The sequence below is a fragment of the Sorex fumeus genome, unplaced genomic scaffold (genome assembly GCF_029834395.1).
Source record: "Sorex fumeus unplaced genomic scaffold, SorFum_2.1 ptg000058l, whole genome shotgun sequence".
In the NCBI taxonomy this organism is placed as follows: Eukaryota; Metazoa; Chordata; class Mammalia; order Eulipotyphla; family Soricidae; genus Sorex; species Sorex fumeus.
In genome coordinates, this window is record NW_026606115.1 from 11,482,216 (window position 1) to 11,507,492 (window position 25,277).

Here is a 25,277-nt window from a genome sequence, read left to right on the forward strand (position 1 = left end):
CTCCCCTCCATGTCCCTGTTACCTAAATTCACTGTGAAGAAGTGGATTTTTCTCATCCCCGCGAGCTAGTTGAGAAAAAGGGAAGATAATTAAAAAGATCTATCTTAGTATTGGTATGGATGTGTAGTAAAAGTAACCTTTGTACACTGCTGGTGTAATGTTGCTGGTGGAATGTCAACTGTTTCAAATTTTTTGGAAAACAATTCGGGCACTTCTCCTGAAACTGAGAATTGAGTTTCCATATGACTCAGCAATACCACACCCAGTGATCTATTCCAAGGGAACCAAAATTATATTCATAAAAGACTTTTTCACTCCAATATTCATTGTAGCATTATTCAAAATAGCCATAATCTGGTGTTCAAGAACAGATTACTGGACAAAGAAACTGGTGTATATACAAAAAAGGAATACTACTTGGTTATAAAAATTATGAAATCATGAAACTTGCTACCACATGGATGAAACTGGAGGGTATTGTCTTCTGTAAACTCATCCAGAGAGAGACAGATAAGGAATGAGTTCTCTTATATGTATGATATAATGAAAACAGTAAGGGAATAACAAATGCACAAAATAACAGACCTGAGAAGTGGTGTATGGAATGGAGCTCACTATGCTTGAGAGATTTGGTAGAAGTGGAGGGGATAGCTAAGGAGAGGGATGGTTGGAGGTGGGGTGTCTGGGGACAATGGTTGAGGGAATCAGACACACTGGTAGGAAGTGTGGTGTTAGAATTTTGTATGCATGAGATCCTACTATTGACACTATTATCAAATTGTAAAATTGAGTAAAATAAAATAATACTTGAAACTTAAAAGATAAATTTAATGCCCCCTTCTCTCTTTGCCAATTGAACTTATGTCTTAATTGGTCATTCAAGTGAGGCAAACGAAGTGTTCTTTTAAAACTCACACAAACTGGGTTTGTTTTGCATCCTGTTAGGGGAAACAGTATGGAAAAAATATTCATTTTAAAGGACTATTACCTTACATAAGATAATAGTTGAGACTACCTTACATTTTCAAAATAAATATTTAAAATGTGATATTTTTCTCCTGTTATGAAATCCAATCTGAAGAACTGAAATAAGAAATGAATATAGTTCCTTTTAAAATTTATACTTGAATTTAAATTCTTCCCTGCCTGTATTTGGTTCTTTCCTTTCAAGCGTTTTCCCCTTGTGACATGAATTAGGTTCTTGGAATTTCAGTCTTAACCTCTATCTTCTATTGAGCAAAGAGGAAGGAAAGCCTCATGAGTCAGGTTGAGGGATGAATAAGTGTAATGAGCTCAGAAAGTAATTTATTATCTATCTGGGTATCTTTTATGTTCCTTGCCTGTGCATAAAGATTGCCTACCTATGTTCTCTTTTGACCCCAGAATTCTTTAGATATTAAAGGCAGGGTGAGAGACGGAAGGTGATTCAACCCATAATCAACTATTTCTACTTTTATTGAGATAACATTAGTTTGATTTTGAGAGTGCCTTTCACACCTCTTCAAAGGTATGTTGTCACAAATGTGTTATGACTGCTGTTATTGTTCTACTACCATATATTACACTCTTTCCATCATATGTAACCAGTATTTTTTTCACATCTGGCAGGCTAGTTTCTGCTGTCCAAATCCAAAGTTTGATTTTGGACAGGTTCATCTAATTCCTTCACATTGTTTCTTCATGTCTCATGAATGACTGTGATCATTTGGTATGTGTCTATCTCTTTTGCCTTATTTCACTTGGTGTTATATCGTTTAATCCATGATTTACCAAAAGGTAAGATTTCATTTTTTTGTAACTGAACGTTATTCCATTGTGTCTATATAACCGCATCTTTATCCACTCATATGTTGTTGAGTATGTGGATTGTTTCCAGATCTAAACTACTGTAAACAGCATTGTAATATGCCTAGGAATGCATACATCTTTTCAAAACAGTGATTTCATATTCCTTGGATAGATAGATATATGAGATTTTCTTCTCTTGCTGCTGTAAGTAGTCTTCGTTTGTCTTTTGATTTAACAATTTTGATTACTATGTGTCTTGGTGTACTTTTGTTTGCGTCCATTTTGTTTTGTATCCTTTGAGCCTCTTGAAAATGTGCAGGAGCCTCTCTCAAGATATCAGTAAAGTTCTCAGTTATTATTTCTTTAACCAGCTGATTTTACCATGTACATTTTCCTACTTCTAGGCTGGAGTGATAGCACAGTGGGGAGGGCGTTTGCCTTGCATGGGGCCAACCAGGCCGACCAGAGTTCGATTCCTCCACCCCTCTCGGAGAGCCCAGCAAGCTTCCAAGAGTATCCCGCCTGCATGGCAAAGCCTGGCAAGCTACCTGTGACGTATTCAATATGCCAAATACAGTAACAACAAAGTCTCACAATGGAGACATTACTGGGCCTACTTGAGCAAATCAATGAACAACGGGAGGACAGTGCTACAGTGCTACGGTATTTCTATGATTTGTAGATTATTTATCTTGCTATTATCTATCAACCCTTTCAGAGAGCCCGGCAAGCTACCGAGAGTATCTCACCTGCACGGCAGAGCCTGGCAAACTACTGTTTTTGGCATATTCAATATGGCAAATTCAGTAACAATAACGGGTCTCTTTCCCCTGACCCTGAAAGAGCCTCCAATATGACAGCATTGGGAAAGACGAGTAAGGAGAGGCTGCTAATATCTCAGGGCTGGGATGAATGGAGACATTACTGGCACCCACTTGAGTAAATTGATGAACAACGGAAAGACAGTGATACAGTGGTACAATGATTATCAACAAGCTTGCATTATCTTCCATTCATTTACTTTTCTTTTTTCACTTCGTCATTGGTAATGGCTAGTATTTTGTCTTCTATATCACTGATGTGGTCCTCTGCACGCTGAATTCTGTTTTTTTTAACTTGCTATTGCATTTGTATAGACTCTTTGAAAGATGATGAATTCATCTTTAAGTTGGTTGATTTTTTTCTTCCAGTTATTGCTTTATTTCCATGGCTGTTGTATGGAGCACTAATTTGGTTTACTCATTGATGAGGCCTGAGGGTTCCTTTGATCTCAGTGATTTGCCAAGACTTCTGTCTCTGTCTGTAAGAGCAGGTGAATTTTTTTGTTCCATCATTGTTCTTAAAATTTTTTGGTGCTACAATTTGAGTTTTAAATGACAGACATCTGATCTATTTTGTTATTTTTCAGAAAGCGGTATTCTTTATAATATATTAGTTCAACCATGACCATGCTCTTGAGATGTTACTTCATTGGCCATGTTTACTAATAGGGCATCATGGTGAGGAGGACCATCACAGACATGAAAATGTTTATTCTTAAAACTCTTATTATTCCTATGCTCATTGCAATGCTAATTACAGTAGTCTAGTTCTGGACAGAACCCAAGTCTCAACAAGATATGAGTGGATAAAGCTGTTGTATAGATACACAATGGAATAATGCTCAGTTCAAAAAAATTAATCATACATTTTGATTAAACATGGGCTAACGGATGTGACACGGAGTGAAATAAGGCAGAAGGAGAACACACATACCAAATGATCCCACTCATTCATGAGACATAAGGGAACAATGTGAATGAATTATACGAATCTGTCCAAAATCAAACTTTGGATTTGGACAGCAGGAACTAGATTTCTAGAGGCGGAGGATATAGTGGGCACATATAATGGGAAGAATCTATTTGTGATGGTAGAAAGATGACAGCAGCCTTGTAGAAGGCACATTGTTACAACATACCTTTGAAGAGTGTGTGAAGGCATTCTCAAAATATGCAACGATGTAAACCAATGCTATCACAATATAAAAAGGAATACTCATGCATTCAATAAAAAAGGAATAGCCATGTCATCCCTACAAGTTTCTAATATATCCATTTTAATCAGTCTAGAGACGAGGGATGTGACTCGGGGTCACTGTCACTCTCCTCCCGTTGTTCATCGATTTGCTTGAGCGGGCCCAGTAACGTCTCCATTGTGACACTTGTTACTGTGTTTGGCATATAGAATATGTCATGGGTAGCTTGCCAGGCTTTGCCATGCAGACGAGATACTCTCGGTAACTTGGCAGGCTCTCCGAGAGGGGCAAAAGAATCAAACCTGCTTCAGCTGGATCGGTCACGTGCAAGGCAAACAAATGCACTACCTGCTGTGCTATTGCTCCAGCCCATCCATTTTAATAGAAGAGTTAAAATAAACATATTTTAGGAATTGTGCAAGACATAAGATGCCTTGAAGTTGGTGGGAATGAAGGATTGTTGGTTTCATGTCCAAGAGGACTTTGAGAAGGCCTTCCTCAGTCCTTGGGACCCAGGAAGGGGAATGTAGATGGCACAGAAGCCACGGGGCAGGATGAAGGCTAGCGACCTTGTCACACATGAATGAGAAAAGAGGCTAGCTTCAGTTTTCTGGGTCCTTGGGGGTATGTTCAGTGTTTGATAGGGATTTGGGAAGGGTTTTCTCTGTCCATGGCACTAAGAAGGATTTACATATGGCATAGAAGTTGTGGAGCAGGATAGGATAGGTACATATGAGTAGAATTTCTGTATTATATGTTAGTTCTAATTTTAGCATATTGAAAATACTTATTTCCAAAGAGACTGGACCAATTTATGTTCCCCCCCTCATTTGTGCACAAGGATTCATTCCCCCCAAGAGGCTCATAGAGATTTATTCTTTCTAGTTTTTGTAATATAGTGATTTTTGTAGGAGGTAGGTGATTTATCATTGTCATATTGATTTGCATTTTAATAATAAGTTATGATAAGCATTTTATCCTTTATCTGTTGGCCATTTGTGTGCCTTCTTTGTAGAAGTGTGTCTCAGGCTATTCTGCTCATTTTTCATGGGTTATTTATTTATTTTGAGTTTTATGATTGCTTTTTATTCCTTAGATTCCTAGTTGGCCTAGAGGAATGTATGGTATTTGAATATTTTTCCCATTAAGAAGACTATATTTTTTATTTTTCAGGTAGCTTCTTTTGTGTGCAGAATATTTTGTTTGTTTCGGGAGACACACCCAATTATGTTCTGTGATAACACCTGGATCTGTGCTCAGGGATGACTCCTGTCTGGACTCAGGTCACATATGTGGTGCTGAGGATTGAATCCATATGGGCCCTGTGCAAAGCAAGTGACCTATGCACTGTACAATCTCTTCAGCACTGCAGAAATTTTTTGAATTAACTTGGTCATAATTGTTAATCTTTCTTATGTATCACTTGACAAGAAGTTGAATTCCCAAAGACATCACTGGACCCAGTATATCACAGTGTTTTGTCTAGTTTTTTTGTTGTATTATATGGTTTTAGGTCTAATACAAGAATAATACAAGACTAATCATTTTTTTTTTGTTTAACCAGAGGTTAAACCCAGGTTTCAAGCATGCAAGACCCATACTTTACCACTGATCAAATCCACATCCCCAGTAGATTTACAGCAGATTTATCAGAGGAAACAGTCTGAACCTGAAGACAATGGTGGGATATACTAAATTGTAATTTGTTTTGAATTAATATTTTCATTGTAAGACTCTGTCATTGTCACTGTCCTCCCGTTGTTCATAGATTTGCTCCAGCGGGCCCAGTAACGTCTCCATTGTGAGACTTGTTGTTACTGTGTTTGGCATATCGAATACATCACAGGGAGCTTGCCAGGCTTTGCCATGCAGGCGAGATACTCTCAGTAGCTTGCAGGGCTCTCCGAGACGGGTGGAGGAATTGAACGTGTAAGACTGTGTTATAATTTCATTCTTCATGGGTCTGGCTTTCACAGTGTCATTTGTTGAAGAGACTTTTTCAATACTGTAGGAGTATTTATTTTGAGTGGGGAACCATATCTGTTAGTGCTCAGGCAGTATTCTTGGCTCTGTTCTCAAGGGTCACTTATGGTTATGTTCAGGAGACCATAATGGGAGTGCCAGGCATTAAGCCTTACTCTCACATGCAAAGCATGCATTCAAACCTTTGTGTTACATCTCAAGCACCTTGACAATTTTGTTAAAGCTTATTTAGACATTAATTTTACGGAAAAATGGGAATTAATTACCCAATTGGCATGTTTTTGTGTCTGTAGTATTATAATTCCTGAAGCTGAGGCGACCACTGGTATGAAAGGTTTAAAGTTACTAAAGTCTGTTTTAATTGATGTTCTCTCCTAATTAGTAGTTACCCCTAATTAGTTAAGTTTCAGAGTAGTTTGTGCCTCCATTTAGTTACATTTCTGGTGTATTACAGACAGCGATTTCTTGCCTTGCAGACCTGAACCAAGACATACAGGCCTGGTCTTTGGGAAAAGGGAATTTTGGCTTCTGCAGAGTGGTAACATAAAGTTTTAGCTGATGAAGGAATTTCTGCTGGAATGAGGTAATGAGAGACCTTCTCTGCAATAAGCTTCATAATGATCAAGCAAGTTGTCCAAAGAGGGAAAACCTGATCCTTTCAGAGTATGATAAAGTCATTTTAAATTTGGGGTTTATTCTTGGAAGAAATACAAATGTGGAGATGCTTTTGGATTGTATTTAGTCCCAAAGCAGCATGGTGGTGAAAAAAAATGAAAGCTTCAAGAAGACTAACAGTAAATGTATTTTGTAAAAGAAATAAGGCACTCCATACAGTAGCTTGGAGGGAAATATGTGATATTTCTAGAAGTCATCAATTTCCAACCAGGCCAGCAAATCTTTCTTAGACAAGAGTCAGAATTCTTCTAAGGAGTCATCACTACCCTGTGTTCTTAGTTTAAAAGCATTTGCTGAGCTGGAAGGGGCTGAAGTTTAAGAATATTTATTACTGGCTTTTCTTTCATATGTAGAGAGATGCATTTTAAGTTTCAATTTGTCTACTTATGTTATTAGACGCCCAGTGTTGATTTCTTTTCTAAATGCATAAAACCCCTACTGTTCACTCAAAGCTAACAGAAAATGAATGGTTGCTATGTGTACACACAAATGATTAAGATTTTTATTATACAGAGCTGCTTACATGTCAGAGGGCTAAAGTAGGGGGAGATAAAATTTTTTTATGCCTACAACACTATTTTGTTCCTTGCTCTCTCTCGTTAGAAAAGAACGAGAAACTACTTGGATGGAGGAGGTGTGGAGGTCAGCTACATCTACGAGGGCAAGCCATGACATTACATTGACTTCCTTACACCTAGTCCCTCTATTTTCTGGAGATGTGGTGGCAACTATGGGAAAGCAAGTTTAGTGGAAATAGTAAGGGAAATTCAGAGGGATAGATAAAGCTATAAGTAATGGAAGTATTCTAGAGGCATTGTTTCCTCCCACTGTTTTCTGTTAAATCTCATCTGGAGAATTTTGAATTTGTTTGTAGGTATCTTCTGCCCTAAAATACTACCTCACTTCACTCCCCAACAACAACATGTTGAAGACATTCCAGCTTTAGAGTTAACAAATCAAGGCTTGAATCTCAGCTTAAATTATTTCCTAGTAGTGTGTTATTGAACAACGGGGGAGGACAGACGTAGCTCTCGGACCTGCCAGGTGGTAGAAAGATGAGAACAGCCTTGTAGAAGGCATAGCACGCGGGGAAGGCGTGGGCCAAAAGTCATGTGGTGCCGGGATGGCGGGGCAGGCTCCTGCGCAGCTCTGGCCCTCAGCAGCACCTACGGTCTCACGATGTCTCCCCATGGTGTCACGGTGCATCTCCACGGTCTCGCGTTGTCACCCCACAATCTCGTGGCAGCTCCCCATGGTCTCATGTTGTCTCCCCACAGTCTCGCGGTATCTCCCCACTGTCTCACAGCATCTTCCCACAGTCTTGCATTGTCTCCCAGTCTCTTGTTGTCTCCCACAGTCTCATGTTGTTTCCCTATGGTCTTGTGGCATCTCCCCACAGTCTCGTGTTGTCTCCCACGGTCTCGCGACATCTCACCCATAATCTTGTGTTGTCTCCCACAGAATTGCCTTGTCTCCAGCGGTCTTGCATCGTCTCCTGTGGTTCAGGTGTTAGTGCCCACGTTTGCTGCCGAGTCTCACGTGTTCCGGAGCAACAGGTCCCACGCCAGCCCCCTTGGAGCCCCTCCCATCGCACCTCTCCCGTGACAAGCATGAGGACCTGGCCAGGCTCGGGTCGGGGAGGGCCCTGAGCCACAAGGCAGCTCGCGTGTGTGCATGCTCGCGCATGTGTGCACGTGTGTATGTGTGTGCGTGCGTGTGTGCGTGTACACGCTCGCACACAGAGTTCAGCATTGATCATGATCACTCAGTACAGTGAAATGAAGTGTAAAAAGTGTGAAAAACGACTCATAAAGACACTTCGAAAGTAATGAAGATGGGCCTTGTTCCTTCTGGGAGCAGCCCGGGGGGGTGATGGGGCTTGAGGCCGGGCTGGACTGGACTGGGTAACCAGAGCCTCCTACACACAAAGCCTTGAGCGGAGAATCTCGGGCAGATGCTGGCCCCTAAATCTGGGTGGTATAGGTGAGGCATGCTGGGTCCCAGGTAACAAGAGCTGCGGACACGCAGTCAAGCAAGAAACGACCTGTCAGAGAGAGCTTAGTCTAAGCAGGAAATGGCCACCAGAGCTTAGACTTAAAGGAAGATTGCGGGTCTTGGCAGGAAACATGCAGCCAGGGAGAGTTTAGGCCTAGGCACTAAACCTCGGCTTAGATAACAGTCCGGGAGGAGATGTCCCAGCAAGAGAAGCAGACATCCCTGTAAATGTGCAGGCAGACTGCTCATCTACTCTAGTCCCAGTGCCTGTGGCTCTGCTAAACACTGTCCTTGGCGCTGACAACTGTAGGCTCACAAAGAGCTGTGTGCCTGTTTGATATGTATGAGCACAGCGGGTAGGGCATTTCCCTTGCACAAGATTGACCCAGGATGATTCCTCCGTCCCCCTGGGAGAGCACGGCAAGCTACGAGAGTATCCGGCTTAGCCTGGCAAGCTCCCTGTGGTGTATTTTGATTTGCCAAAAACAGTTACAAGTCTCATAATGGAGACGGTACTGGTGCCTGCTGGAGAAAATTGATGAACAACAGGAGGACAGTGCTAGAGTGACAGTGTTATTGAACAAATAAATTAAGTTCTCTGAATTTGCTAAATTTACTAAGATAGCAACTAAATGTTATTGGCCTAAATGTACTACACAGAAGCAATAGAAGGAGTTTACCAGTCACAGTCACAGTCCTCCTGTTGTTCATCGATTTGCTCGAGCGGGCCCAATAATGTCTCCATCGTGAGACTTGATGTTACTGTGTTTGGCATATCCAATACGTCACAGGGAGCTTGCCAGGCTTTGCTGTGCGGGCTCGATACTCTTGGTAGCTTGCTGGGCTCTCTGAGAGGGCCGGAGGATTCAAACTCAGATCGGCCATCTTGGCTGCGTGCAAGGCAAATGCCTTACCACTGTGCTATCGCTCCAGCCCGGAAGGAGTTTACTATTCAGTTTTAATTGATTATTTCAGTGATTTATAATTCTGATTAATATTAGGATCTTTTTAAAAATTAAACTTTATGGCTAAACTTCACTTAGAGCTCAGTTAAGTGAGAATTTCTAGAAACATTAGTCTATAAAATTCCATCATCCTATCATCTTCTGACTTCTTGATTACATTTTGGTTATGGAAAATCTTAACTTATGGTCCACTTTATTTTGCTGTCCTTGTTTTTTAATTTTTTGTGGGGGCCACAAGTATTGGTAGTTAAGGCTTACTTGTGGGTGGTTCTGTGTTCTGTCCTGTCCTGCTTGGGGGATCGTATGAGGTATAAAGGATTGAACCCTGGTTGACTTCATGTGTGGTATGTGCCTTACCTGCTACTGTATTTCTCTCCATCTAGTGCTATTTTATATTCGAATTATTTTTGTTATTCGTTTGGAAACTTCCATATTAACGTGAACAGTTCTGCTAGTGTCATGGTCTCTAAATTCTTTGGCTCCCAATATATTTTAAGTTATTCTTTTTTTAAGACTTTATTTATTTATTTTAATTTTTATTAGTGAAACACCATGAGGTACAGTTGTAGAATTACAAATTCTTGTGCTTGGGTTTCATTTCCACAATGATCAAGTACCCTTCCCTCCACCAGTGCCCATTTTCCACCACCACGGGTCCCAGTATCCCTCCCAATACCCATGCCCCCCATCCCACCCTGCCTCTGTGGCAGGGCAATCCCTTTTATTCTCTCTCTCCTTTCGGGTGTTGTGGTTTGCAAAAGAGGCATTGAGGGGCAATCATGTTTGGTTTATAGTCTACATTCAACATGCTTCTCCCATCCTGGGAGTATCCTTCCAACACCCTTTATTTGGTGCTCCCTTTTCTATCTGAGCTCCCTATTCCCCTAGCATGTGTGGCTGGCCTCCAAGCCATGGAGCAAAATTCTTGGTACTAATCTCGGCCACTCTTGGGTGTTAGTCTCCTATTTTGTTACTTGATGTTCCCCAGATGAATGCAATCTTTCTATGTCTATCCCTCTCTTTCTGACTCATTTCGCTTAACATGATACTTTCCATGTAGTACCACTTCTATGTAAATTTCATGACTTCATCTTTTCTAACAGCTCCATAGTACTCCATTGTATAGATGTACCAAAGTTTCTTTAACCAGTCATCTATTCTTGGGCACTCAGGTTTTTTCCAGATTCTGGCTATTGTAAAGAGTGCTGCAATGAACAAACAAGTACAGATGTGACTTCGACTATACATTTTTGTCTCTCTGGGATATATTCCCAGGAATAGTATTGCTGGGTCAAATGGGAGCTCAATTTCTAATTTTTTGAGAATCGACTATACTGTTTTATAAAAGGACTGAACCAGTCAGCATTCCCACCGGCAGTGAAGGAGGGTCCCTTTCTCACCACATCAGTGCCAGCAATGGTTGCTTTTGTTCTTTTGGAAATGGGCCAGTCTCTGTGGCGTGAAATGATATCTCATTGTTGTTTTGATCTGCATCTCCCTGATGATTAATGATGTAGAGCATTTTCTCATGTGCCTTTTAGCCATTTGGATTTATTCTTTGAGAAAGTTCTGTTCATTTCATCTCCCCATTTTTTGATGCGGTTGGATGTTTTCTTCTTGTGGAGTTCAACCAGTACCTTGTATATCCTTGATATCAACCCCTTGTCAGATGTGTATTCAGCGAATATCCTTTCCCATTCTGTAGACTGTCTTTGTATTTTGGTCACTGTTTCTTTTGAGGTGCAGAAGCTTCTTAGTTTAAGATAGTCCCATTTATCTATCTCTGTTTTCACTTGCTTGGCCAGTGGCGTGACATCTTTGAAGATACCATTAGCTTCTATGTCATGGGGGGTTTTGCCAACTTTGTCTTCAGTGAACTTTATGGATTCCTGTCTGATATTGAGGTCTCTAATCCATTTTGATCTTACTTTTGTACATGGCGTTAGGCAGAGATCTGAGCCCACTCTTTTGCATGTAGCCATCGAGTTTTGCCAGCACAATTTGTTAGAGAGGCTTTCCCTGCTCCACTTCATTTTTATTGCCCCCTTATAGAAGATTAGATGATCATATGCTTGGGGGTAGATGTCAGTATATTCATCCCTGTTCCATTGGTCTACAGCTCTGCCTTTGTTCCAGTACCATGCTGTTTTAATTATTACTGCTTTGTAGTAGAGTTTGTAGTTAGGGAGGTTGATTCCTCCCATTTTCTTTTTCCTAACAATTGCTTTAGCTATTCGTGGGGGCTTATTGTTCCATATAAATTTCAGGAGTGTTCGCTCCATTTCTTTCAAGAATGTCATGGGTATCGTAATAGAGATTGCATTGAATTTTACAGTGCTTTGGGAAGTATTACCAATTTGACAATGTTAATTCTCCCGATCCATGAACAGGGGATATTTTTTCAGATATATTTTTGGAAGACTTTTGATTACCACTTCAATTTCTTTGATATGAATGGATCTATTAAGGTATTCCAAGGCTTCTTGGTTCATTCTTGAGAGATTATAGGAATCCAGGAATTTATCCATTTCTTCTGGGTTCTCTTGTTTCGTGGCATACAGACTTTCAAATTAGTCTCTGATAATCTTTTAAATTTCTTTGGTTTCTGTTGTGATATCCCCATTCTCATTTCTGATTCGATTTATTAGGGTTCTCTCTCTCTGTTTCTTTGTCAGTGTTGCTACTAGTTTATTTATCTTATTTATTTTCTTGAAGAACCAGCTCTTGGTTTCATTGATCTTTCAGATTGTTTCTTTGGTTTTCATGTCATTGATTTCTGCTCTAAATTTTATGATCTCTTTCATTCTGCCTGATTTAGGCTCCTATTGTTGATCGTTTTCTAAGATCTTGAGCTGTGAAGTCAAGCTGTTTATGTGCATCCTTTCTTCCATCCTGAGATATGCTTGCAGAGCTATGAATTTCCCCCTTGATACTGCTTTAGCTGCATCCCATAATTTCTGGTAGCTTGTTTCTTCATTCTCATTTGTTTCCAAGTATCTTTTGATTTCGTCCTTCACTTCCTTCTGGATCCACCCTTTGTTCAGCATTGAGTTGTTTAATTTCCAGGTGTTTGATTTGGTTTTCTCCATGTCTGTGTGTGATTCACTTCTATTCTCAGTGCATCATGGTCTGAAAAGATGGTTGATACTTTTTCTATCTTCCTGATTCTATTGAGGTATGTTTTGTGGCCTAGGACATGGTCTATTTTGGAAATTGTTCCATGCACACTGGAGAAGAATGTGTATTCTTTCTTTTTGGGGTGTAAAGCCCTATGTAGGTCTATAAGCCCTTTCTCTTCTATTTCTTCTTTCAAAGCTAATGTTTCCTTGTTGAGTTTTGTTCTTGTTTTTTTATCCAGAGGTGATAAGGCAGTATTGAAGTCTCCATCTACCATTGCGTTGCTAGCAATGTCCTCCTTAAGATCTGTTAGCAGTTGTTTTCAATATTTAGCTGTTTTCTCATTAGTTGCATATACATTTAAGAGTATTATTTTTTCCTGTAGTATCCCTTGATGAAGCAAAAATAGCCTTCGCTGTCCCTTCTAATCTTTTTCAACCTAAAGTTAATGTTGTCAGATACTAGTATTGCCATCCCAGCTTTTTGGAAGGAGTTGTTTGCTTGCAGCGTTGTTTTCCATTTCTTCACTTTGAGTCTGTGTTTGCTCTGACTGTTGAGATGAGTTTCTTGTAGGCAGCAGCATGTTGGGTTCTGTTTCTGATTCCATTTTGCCACTTTGTGTCTCTTAATTGGTGAATTTAGACTATTGATGTTGAGAGAGATTATTGTTATGGGGTTTTGTGTCATCTTTCTTTAAGGGTCTGTTGTGCTTGTAGGGTTTGTCTTGTCTTACAGTAGCCCCTTTCGTCCTTCTTTTAGGTTTGGTTTTGAGTCTATAAAGTTCCTGAGCATCTGTTTATCTGAAAAGTAGTGTACCGTTCCCTCAATTTTGAGTGAGAGTTTAGCTAGATAGAGTATTCTTGGCGAAGCATTCATTTCATTTAGTTTTTTCACTATATCCCGCCATTGCCTTCGGGCTTGGAGGGTTTCCTCTGATAGGTCTGCTGTGAATCGAAGTGGTGCTCCTTTGTATGTGATTTTCTTTTTTGCCCTTGCTGCTTGCATTATTGTATCTCTATCGGCAGAATTGATCATTCAAACTATGATATGTCCTGGAGTATTTTCGTTAGGGTCTCTTTTAACTGGCACCCTTCGGGCTCCTTGAACCTGAATGGCTGCATTGTCGAGCTCTGGGAATTTTTCAGCACTGATTTGTTTAACCGTGTTTTTTTTTTTTTTTTCATTGGGATTGTTTCCCTGAGCTTCTGGTACTCCAATGATTCTAATGTTGTTCCTCTTGGAATCATCTCCTACGACTCTTATTCTCTCTAAAGCTATTTTGAGGTCCCTTGCCACTGTTGTTGCATGTTGGATTGGTGCATCTGATCTTCTAGCTCACTAATTCTCTCTTCAACTGCGGTCTTCAACTGTTGAGGACACAGACTGAGTTTTTCATTTCATCTACGGAATCTTTTATTCATGACATTTCTGCTCTCATTTCTTCCCGTAATTTCTCGATTTTTTCTGTCATGTTACCGGATATCTGTCTGACTGTTTCATTGAGTTGATTGAACTTCTTCATGACTTTGTATCTGAATTCTTTGTCAGAGAGTTCCCTTAGGTGAGCAGTATCGACAGAGGCTTCTGGATTCTTTTCGTTGTCCTCCTCACATGGTGGGGATTTGCGTTGTTTCTTCATGTTGGTGTGTAGTTTTGGGGACTAGGTTCCTTGGTATGGCTAAACTAACTGCAGCTGCATGAGTGGTGGCCCGCATAAAATTAGGCCATGCCCACTTCTACAGAAGCCATGCCCACTCCTGCAAAGGCCATGCCCCCACGGGTACCTGGTATATGTGGGGGGTGTAAAGACTGGGTAGGGGATAAGAGAAGCACAGCTTGTCCGAGAGTTAGGGGAGAAGACCAGCACAGCTTGTCTGAGAGGACGCCTGGGGGACTTTCAGGGAGAAATCCAAGTCCCCTGTTCGAGTACCGGCGGATTAACTGATCTGGGTTTGGGAGAAGATCAGCACAGCTTGGGGGGTGGGGGCTAAGAGGAAGAGGTTTTTAGTTATTCTTGAACTCTTTTTGCTTGTTTTGTGTTTTATCTTATTTAAAATTTTTTAGCAACATTGGTTTGTAGCATTATATGTTTCATGCATGCATAACTAAACAAACAAAAAGTAAGTTTACCACTTCAAATTCCAGTTCTATTTTTATATTTCCAGTTGATTTTCTTTACACAACTCACTAACAAATCCTCCTTCTGGGGTGTAGGGGAGATGGGTCACACCTGGATATTCTCAGAGTTTACTACTCACTCTGTATTCAGGAATTTCTCCAGAGGACTCTTGGGGGACCATATGTGATGTTGGGGATTAAAAACATGCAAGAGAAGCACCTTACCCTCAGTAAAATCTCTCTTGCCTTAACCATTCTTCTCTTTTCCCTTTAGTAACCAGTAATTGGTCTTTTAGTGCAAATGTCTATTTTTGCTTAATTAATTTGTTTGTATATATTCGCTGTATCCCATATGTGTATGAAAATCAGTGCTTGTCTTTCTCTACATATCTTATTACACGAATCCTATGCTCTAAGCACTTCTATGTTGTTGTAAGTATCAGGATTATATATTTTTATATCTATCCGTCTTTCACAGTTTCTTTATCCACTCAACTGTTCTTTGACTCTATGGTTGTTTTGAAACTCGGACTATTATAAGTAGTTCTGAAACAACACACTAGTGTAATGTTTTTTAAATTAATATATTATTTTGCTTTTGGACTCCTATACTTTCAGTGACATTTTCCTTATTCCTGAACTCTGATCCTCTGACTCTTGGTATGATTTATAAATGCACCATCACCAAATTCTTGATTTTTTACCTCCAATTCCTGATAAACACTTTTCTACTTTCAGCTAATGTTCTTACATATAAACATAAAATACAAATATGTATATATTTCACTTTTGATTCAATGTTCTTCAATACGTATTCCAAAATTCATATATCAACTCTTTGATTCCATTTTGATGTTCAAACCTGAAGTCAAAAGTTCACCATGTAATCACCATTAAATGATGGTTTTTTGGCATAAAACATATATAGAATGATAAACAGCTTATCCCTATTTAATTTAATAATCTTCCTGGTCTATGCTTACATTATATTACTAACTGTTGAGAGAGAATATAGAAAAATATTCTTCAATGTTTTGTGTTAACATACACTTTTCTGATGATTTCTTTCAGTCTCAGGCTTTAAATTGTATATGTATTATTGACAATCAAAACGTGAAGTATTGTCCAAAGTCATGGTATACATTAGAAATTTAGGATTTTGATAAAGGAAGTCTGGGATACTTTTTTTGGGGATTGTAATTTGATGAAGCCTCCATGGCAAATGGATAATAGGTAAAATATAAAAATGGAAATTCCATTGGATTCAGCAACGCTCATTCTAAGCACTTGTTTTAAGGACATAAAACACAACTTTAAAAGGAAGCTTAAAACTCCTATATTCTTAGTAGCAATATTCACAATAAACAAAACATGGAATCCAATTGTCATTGAATAATGTCTGGATAAAGAATCAGTAGTCTTTATATTCTTTGAAATATTACATTGCTCTAAAAAAGACAACTATACTTTTTAGATCAAAATATATGGAACAACCTAAAACTATTATTTTTATTATTTTACATGATATGTTATGAAGTGAAAGACAATTACATGGTATTCTTATTTATATTTAAAATATAAGTGAACGAAATAAGTAGAAAATAACAAAACTAATTTACAAACTTGGTGAAAACTATGATACTTATAAAGAAATAGTACAAGAGTTGGATAAATGAGTAGAGGAGATGAAATAGCACTGGAACTTTAGTGTCAGGTATGATGAGTCATACCCACATTGAACTAAAGTTCTATATTATTATAAAACAGCAATAAGTCAACAAAAATTTGACCTACCTCATACTCCCTCAGTCAGAACCTGCAATTTATGAAGACCCCTAGGTAATACATTCACATTAAAATTTGGGGAACTGATATATACCAGTGATTCATAATTGTGAGCAAATTGGAATCACTTGGAGAACTACAAAACTCAGCTAATACATTTGCCCACATTCAGAGGTTCTAATTAATTTTATTTAAAAATGATTTTTATTGCAAATATCCTTTAAAACTAGCGATTTTGTATCCTTTGGATAAATTTTTAGGTAATGTAATTCTAGATCACATGTAAATTTCTTTGCAAAAGAAATTTCATACCATTTTCTATAAAGTCCCAATTTACAGTTCACCAAGAGTACTCTAATCCCCTTTTATTCACACCCTTGATAATTCTTTTTGATATACACCATTATTATCTGTGTGGGATAATATGGGCGGGAGCAATAGCACAGCGGGTAGGGCATTTACCTTGCACGTGGCTGACCCGGTCGGCCCAGGTTCGGTTCCTTTGCCCGTCTCAGAGAGCCCGGCAAGCTGTGTTTTAAATATTTATTAATTAAAAATATTTCATTAGAGAACCATTATTTACAAAGTTCTTTATGTTTTGTTTTTAGACATACTGTTTCTAAAACAGCACCAAATACCACCATGAGTAAAAGGTAAAAAAAAAAAGGTAAAGGCCCTCCCGTTGATCGTCGATTTGCTCGAGCGGGCCCAGTAACGTCTCCATTGGAGACTTTGTTGTTACTGTGTCTGGCATATCGAATACTCTCGGTAGCTTGCCGAGCTCTCCGAGAGGGGCGGAGGAATCGAACTCGGGTCGGCCATGTTGGCCGCTTGTAAGGCGAACACCCTACCGCTGTGCTATCGCTCCAGCCCTGTCTCTGTGGCGCAATCAGTTAGCGCGTTCGGCTGTTAACCGAAAGGTTGGTGGTTCGAGCCCACCCAGGGACGGAGGTGCACCACCATGAGTATCTTCTTCCAACTACCAGGGTTCCCAGGTTCCCATCTATCCTCAAACCCTGCCCCATCTCCAGTCTGTCACCTTGACAGGTACATTTAAAATTTTGGTTGTTGAAGTTTGGATCTTTTGGTTTTAGTGTTGTTGACTTTCTGATTTGGATATTTAGCTATACCTCTCATTTACACCATCAATTTATTCAGATCCCCTTGAATCACATTCCCTATTGCTTCCCATCTATCTTTTATTCCCCTCTCAATTTCATTGCTTCTTTGCCCTTCTTCTCCTTTTTACTGTCAGACCATGGATTATCTAGGCATCCACCCTTACAAATAATTTTCTTACACAATTATTTTGTATCCATAGCACAGCGGTAGGGCATTTGCCTTACATGCAGATGACCTGGGTTTGATTTCTCTGCCCCTCTCAGAGAGCCTGGCAAGCTACTGAGAGTATCTTGCCTGCACGGCAAAACCTGGCAAGCTCCCCATGACATATTAAATATGCCAAAAATAGTAACAGCAAGTCTCACAATTTGTTGTGAGACCTTACTGGTGCCCGCTCGAGCAAATCGGTGAACAACGGGACGACAGTGCTATATTGCAGTACTACCATCTATAAGTGAGATCATCCTGTCTTTGTCCTTCTCTAGTTTCATTTAATGTATCTTCCAGTTCCATCCATGTTGCAAGAATTGCATGGTTTCATCTATCCCTACAGCTTTGTTCTCCATTGTACACACACACACACACACACACACACACATCAGTCCTTCATGGTCTATTCAGTCGTTGAATACCTGGGTTGGTTCCATATCTCAGCTATTATACTAAGTGCTGCAATAAATAATGATATGGATATGTTTTTTGAATGAATTTTTTTGTGTATCTGAAAGTAGATACTCAGAAGTGGAACTGCTGTCATATGGAAGCTCAATTATTAGTTTACTGACATATTTCCATACTGTTTTCCATGAGGGTTGAACCAGGCAACATTCCCATCAGCAGTGGATATGAGTTCCTTTTTCACCACACCCCTGACATCATAGATTTTTCCCAGTATTTTTGATCTGTGCCATGCTCACTGGTGCAAGATGATATCTCAATGTTGTCTTGAATTGGATTTCCCTAATAATTAGTAATGAGATGAAAATTTTTCCATGTGCCTGTTGGTCAACTGTTGCTCTTCCTAAGAGAAGTGTCTGTTCATTCCTTTGCCCATTATTTGATGATTTTTTTTTTAGTTTTTGTTGTTGATCTCTGTGAATACCTTTTACATCCTGAATTTCAACCCTGTTTATGATGTGTTGTCTGAAAATATATCCTCCCATTCAGTTGATTATCTTTTAATCTTAGCCATTTTTATTTTTAATTTTTAATTAAACAAAATTTTATTAGATCACCATGAGATAGACCATTACAAAGCTGTTCATGATTGGGTTTCAGTCATACAGTGATTCTACACCCATCTCTCCACCAGTGACCATTTACCATAACTAATGTCCCTAGTTTTCATCACACCATCACCCAACACCCCCCCAAATAAACCTGCCTGAATGGCAGACAATTTTCCTCTTTATCTCCTGTTGTGCGTTATGCTGTGCAATATAGGTTTGTTCAGGGAGTTAAGTATTTTTATTGGGAATGTACAGTGGGGGTAGCTATTTTAATTTGGTGGCAGCTTTGGTGTATGGACATGACTGTCATGGCTGCCAAAAGTACAGAGGTGGGGGAGGTAGCCAATCCTGACCCTGAGAGAGGCCTGTAGATTTCAGTCACAAAATCCACATACCAGAATTTTTCTGCAGATTAATATCTTGGTGAGATCCTTCCTGAGGTGGTGAAGTCTGTCCAGGATCCTGGCAGTGATTTTGGATTGGGAGGTATGCAGCTACAGGAGGGCTTTGTTTGGGTGGGAACTGTCTTAACCCTCCTCCCTCTCATGTATCCTGAATTTTTCAGCCATGAGCATGTTCAAGATTTACTGTGTCTTTAGATCCCTTTTGAGATTTATTTATGGGTCTCTGATGCAAGGCCAATGGAAGAGGTTACATTATAGTTCAGTAGTTGGTTTTCAGGAGTGACTGCTAGGGCTTATGAGAGAATAGGGAAGTTGGGGTAGATAGGCCATCCTGATTCCGAGAAAGCCTGAAGATTTCAGTCACAAAACCTGTATACCCAAACTTTCAACAGGTTATTTTTTTGTTGAGGTCTGTCTTGAAGTGGTGGGGTCTAGCTGGGGATATGGTGGCGATTTTAGATTGTGGAAACAAGTGGGGACTCTGTTTTGGTGAGCACTGGCTAACCTGCCCCCTCTGATATGCCCTGGATTATTCAGCCGTGTGGGGGTCTGAGAAGATGTACCACATCTTTTTTTTTATCTCTTTCAAGATTTATTTATGACCTGAGCACCTAAGCTAAAGCAGAGTGACACGGTGGTTTGCCTTCATCTTCTGTGCTGGGGCTCTCCATCTCTGCTTCTCTTGTTGCTTTGGGGATCCAGACATCAGAGTTTTTCTCTTGTTTACACTTAGCTTAAATCTGTTGATTGTTTTGTCTGTGGATGAGAGATCACCTTGCTTACTCCCTTTTGTTGGAGATTTTGGTCCAGATCAATTTCTTTGTTTTGTTTGGTTTTTGTTTGTTTGTTTGTTTGTTTTTGTATCTTTGGGTTAAACCCGGCAATTCTCAGGGGTTACTCCTGGCTCTGCACTCAGGAATTACTCCTGGCACTGCTCAGGGCACCATATCAGATGCTGGGGATCGAACCAGGGGTGGCCATATGCAGGGTAAATACCCTACCCTCTGTACTATTGCTCCGACCTCCCCCCACTGGATCAATTTCTTTCCTTCAAAAAGTTACTCCAAAGACGAGTAGGTTCTTGTTAAACCTCTATCTAAAAGGAAGACTCTGCAAAGTAAAAGAAAACAAATATGAAGGACCTTTTGCAGTGGTGGGGATAGTTTGGTGTGACCCATTGGTCTGAAAAGACCCCACAATGATAATTATCTCCCCTCAAAGGGCACCTGTCCCTTCCCTGTGGGCACATCGCCAGTGTCGTGCCAGGTAACCAGAGGTGATGAATTCGCAGCCAGCTTCCAGTACCAGAGGTACATTCACTGGACAGGCAACTACGAGCACTTGGTGAACCTCTGGTGTCTGCATCATCTAGCCTGAATGGGCAGGTCCAAGGGCAGGGAACGTCAGGCATTTATGAAGATGGATTTCTTTCTCCTTAGAAAATGACAACCAGTTTTCACAGGCAGACTGCAATGAGCTGAATCCATCAGCATTGGGTTATGAAGTTGTTGCCTGTTTGCATAGGCTGATGGGCATGTAGCTCTCCAGGGCAGTGATTAAAACAGCCTGGTATTGGAATAAGGATAGACTGTGACCAGTGAATCAGAATAGAATTTCCAAGGATGACCCCATACATATATGATTAGTCAACTTTTGACAAAGGAGCAGAGAGCATGAAATGGAGTAAAGAGGGGAAGATGGAGGTGGTTTGTGGGTGTGGCTATATTTGGGTGGTTTAATTTCTTTATGATTGGTCCCGAGTTGTTGGAGCGTGTTTGGAGACATAGCAGTGACTTTGGGGATGTCTGGAAGCCTGAGGGTGCCATCAGGCTCCTGATATTCTTTTTTTTTAAAAAAACTTTATTTTATTTTAATGAATCATTGTGAGGTACAGTTACAGACTTACAAATTTTTGTGATTACATTTCTTTTTGTAAATTTTTTTTATTTTTCTCTTATATTTATTATTGAATCACTGTGGGAAAAGTTACAAAGCTTTCAGATTTAAGTCTTGGTCATACAATGATCAAACACCTTTCCCTTCACCAGTACTCATTTTTCACCACCAACACCCCAATATACCCCCTCCCACCCCACCCAATGCCTGTGAGGCAGATGATTTCTACTTAATTTTTCTCTATTTTTATTGCATTCATTATTTTGATAAAAGATGTACCATTATTGTTTAGAATTCTTCCCACAATCAGAATTGCTGAAAAGGCATTGTGAAATACTTTGATTTCTATAGCTGGTTATGAGAATCATATAATGATTTTGGATTTCTGCATAAGAGCCAGATAATTATGAGATTGGTTTCTGTGCGTCTGGTGTTATGGCTGTGCAGGAGAGCCACTCGTGGGGCCAACTTGTGACCTCAGTAGGGCGTGAAGGATGTGCTGGTACCACCCCCCTTCCCATGAGACTGCAGTTGCCCCGTCACCACCAGCTCATACCTCTGAGTACCTCATACCTCTGAATAAGCTCTGAGGCAGTGGCCACCTTGCTGCCGGGGGCGGGGGGGGGGGAGGTGGAAGGGAGCAACACTCTTTCCCTCCTGGGGAGGCATGGCTCCGTAGTTTAATGCATGTTCCATTCACTTTTCTGCTGCAAGCTGCCGGGCTCTGGATTAAGTCCTTTTGCCTCCGGAGCCATGACCATGCTGGAGAACTGCTCGTGGGGGACAACTTGTGACCTCGGTAGGGCGTGAAGTACGAGCTGGTACCGTCCCCCTTCCCATAGACTGCAGTTGCCCCGTCACTGCCGGCTCATACCTGGCTTTCCAATAAACTCTGAGGCAGCGGCCACCTTCTATGCAGTCCAGATGCATTTCTGCTGAAAGCTGCTGGGTTTTGAGATTTGTTTCTGAGTCTCTGGGATCATGGCCGTTAATCAGCTTGATTAGGAGCCAGAGAGGTCGTTTGTAGGTGGTGACTCGGGGTCTCGTTGGGATGGGGAGGAAAGGGCCGGTTCCACCCCCATCTGGTGAGGCCTCACATGTCTCGTCATTGCGGGCCCAAACCTGACTGTCCAGTGACCTCTGAAGGATGGCGGTCACTGGGCCACCAGGGGGAATAGGCCAAGGCACGAAACCTATTCCCACCTGGAGTGGCCCAGAGCCAGTAACCTAGTGCAGGAATAGGACACATTTCTGCCAAAAGCTGCTGGGTTTCAAGATTTGTTTCTGAGTCTCTGGGATCATGGCCATTAAGCAATTTGATCAGGAACAAGAGAGGCCATGCTTCCAATTATATAACTGAGCTGGAGGTGGTTTGTGGGTGTGTCTACCACATACTTAACTTTTGGCCGTTTACTTTCGTGGTAAAGTTTGCCCCTAGTTTTTGGGGTCTGGCCAAAGGCACAGCAGCAATTTTGGGTTATCTGAAAGTCTGACGGTGCCATCAGGCTGCTGATGCACTCACCTCACAGGTACAGATTGACCTGCTGGCGGCACCATACCCCCTCCTGATATTCTTGATGGTTGAAAAGAGTCTAAGTCTACCTTGGGTCTGGGTTAACTTGCTGGTGGTGCTGTGCCCTCTGGGTCCCAACAGTGATGACAGTGGTATCCCAGGCTTGTACCAGGACTGGGGTCAGGAAAGTCACTATGCACTGCTCAGATGCTCTGGGCAGACCTCAGTGACCAGTCCAGCATGACCTGACCAGGGTGCACACACACTGGTCCTCAGGTCTAGTCAGCAGCCAGTTCGTGCTCCCTAATACACTGTGGGCAGCAATACTTTTGGATGTACTTGGTGCAGTGTGCCGGTGGAGGCTTTGATCTGCTTCAGACATAGCAGCAACTCTGCTGCCTGAGCCCTGAGCCACCAGAGTGATGGTGGAGGATTTTTAGTCATGGTGTGGCTTCTGGACCCAGCATTGGTGATTAGCTGGCTGTGAGTTTTGACTTGGCCTGGCTGTCCAGCTGTCCAAGTAGACCTTTAAAAAACTGAATATAAACAGATAGCACTGTAGCACTGTCCTCCCATTGTTCATTAATTTCCTTGAGCGGGCACCAGTAAAGTCTCACAACAAATTGTGAGACTTATTACTGTTTTTGGCATATGGAATACATCATGGGGAGCTTTCCAGGCTTTTCCGTGCTGGCGAGATACTCTCGGTAGCTTTCCAGGCTCTCCAAGAGGGACAGAGGGATTGAACCTGGGTCAGCTACGTGCAAGGCAAACACCCTACCCAATGTGCTATCGCTCCAGCCGATTCTAAACAGATAGAGTGGTTTATTTATTTATTTACTTATTTTATTTATTCTTATTCAACGATTCTAATTTTATTTTATTTGAAGCACCATGATTTGTAATGACTTACACTTAATGACTGGGTTCATGCATACAATGTTCCAAACAGAACCCTCCACCACTCTCCACGATGTTCTACCAAATCATCCTTATGACCATCCCCCCCTTTTCACTCCCCACACTGTTCCTGAGCTTTTCAACTATTCTTTTTGGGGGGAATACACATGGAGATGCTCAGGGCTTACGCCCGGCTCTACACTTAGCTGTGACTCCTTACAATTGAGCTTTGCTTCTTTTGCTATGCAGAAATGCTTAAATTTAATGTAGTCCAAATTGTTTTTATTTAGTTGTCTGTGCCAATATCATAATTGAAGACAACTTTGAGATCCAGATATTGAGGAATTGACTTCTGTGTAAGGTGTAGGATACAGAGCTGGCTTCTAATTTTTTTTTTTTTTTGGTCTCACCCTGCAATGCACAGGGATTACTCCTGATTCTGCACTCAGAAATTACTCCTGGCGGTGCTTGGGGGACCATATGGGATGTTAGGAATTGAACCTGGGTCGCCGATGTGCAATGCAAATGCCCTACCCTTTGTGCTATTGCTCTGGCCCCCAGACTTCAATTTTTAACACATGGTTTTCCAGTTTCCACATCATCTTTGGAGACGTTATCTTTACTTCATTTCATGCTCTCTGCTCCTTTGTCAAAAGTTGGCTAATCATATATGTATGGGGTCATCCTTGGATATTCTATTCTGATTCATTGGTCAGAGTCTATCCTTAATCCAATACCAGACTGTTTTGATCACTATAGCTTTATAGTGTAGTTTCACGTTAGGTAATATAAGAATTCAAAGATTTAAAAATTTTTTTTCACTACAGTTTTGGCTTTGGAGTATTTTTATTTGCATTTCATTAATAATCAAGAGTATTTAGAATTTTCCAAGTGTTCATGGACTATCTGTATCTCTTCTTAGAACTGCATATTCATGTAGTATACCCATGTTTAACTGGGTTACATGCTGTTTTATTGCGTTCATCTCTTGAATTCTTTATATACATTAGGAAGTGAAAAAGAAGTAACAGATAGTTTTATTCATATTTAAAATATAAATAAATGAACAGACACTAATCAACAAAGCTAATTTATAAACTTGGTAAAAACTATGGCGCTTTCAGAAGAAACACAAAGGGGTTTTGGAAGAATGAATGGGGGGGTTGGAGAAGAAAACAGCACTGGAACAGTAGTGGAGAGTATGTTGAGTCATATACACATAGAAGCAAAATACAAAGCAAATTTACCCATCTTAGACTCACTGGTGTCCACAATCCTCCATTTAATAATCATGGTGACTTGATTTTTATTATTTGATCACATTTCAACATTTATTTCCAAAACATTGTCTCTACCTCTCTGAAGAATTCATGTCAAATTGTAATTCTCAGTTGAAAGAGATTCTGGGTTGTTTTTCTTGTGCTTCTCTCTGCACTTCTTCACAAGACTCTAAACAGATATCTTTCCCTTGGTTTTCTTAGACGTTTTACAGTTCCTGTCCCATGATTGAAAGGTTTATATACATTTTTCTCAGGTGGTATTGGTTCCTTTTATATCCTTGAAAAATTGTTCATCCCTGGGCTTCACTGACCTTGAGACTCAAGTCAGTGGTGGTCCTCCTCGCCGTGGTAACATATGGAATATAACTATGACATTACTGAGTATGTTGCCATGGTTCCTGCTGTTATGCTTTCATTGGTTGACCAACCTTAAAGGCACACACCTCTGCTCATATAAGAAGGATGTTGCCCTCTGTAGGAACAAGAGGAT

The 25,277-nt window shown here is 40.5% G+C and overlaps 2 non-coding genes across 2 annotated transcripts; both read left to right on the forward strand.

Annotated features, from left to right (window-relative positions):
• Positions 1-831: 831 nt before the first annotated feature.
• On the forward strand, positions 832-956 carry LOC130034313 (small nucleolar RNA SNORA27). Its single transcript, XR_008794085.1, has one exon. It is a non-coding gene; the product is annotated as a small nucleolar RNA SNORA27 (small nucleolar RNA).
• Positions 957-17,317: 16,361 nt separating this feature from the next.
• Positions 17,318-17,391, forward strand: TRNAN-GUU (transfer RNA asparagine (anticodon GUU)). The gene has a single exon. It is a non-coding gene; the product is annotated as a tRNA-Asn (tRNA).
• The last annotated feature ends 7,886 nt before the right edge of the window (positions 17,392-25,277 follow it).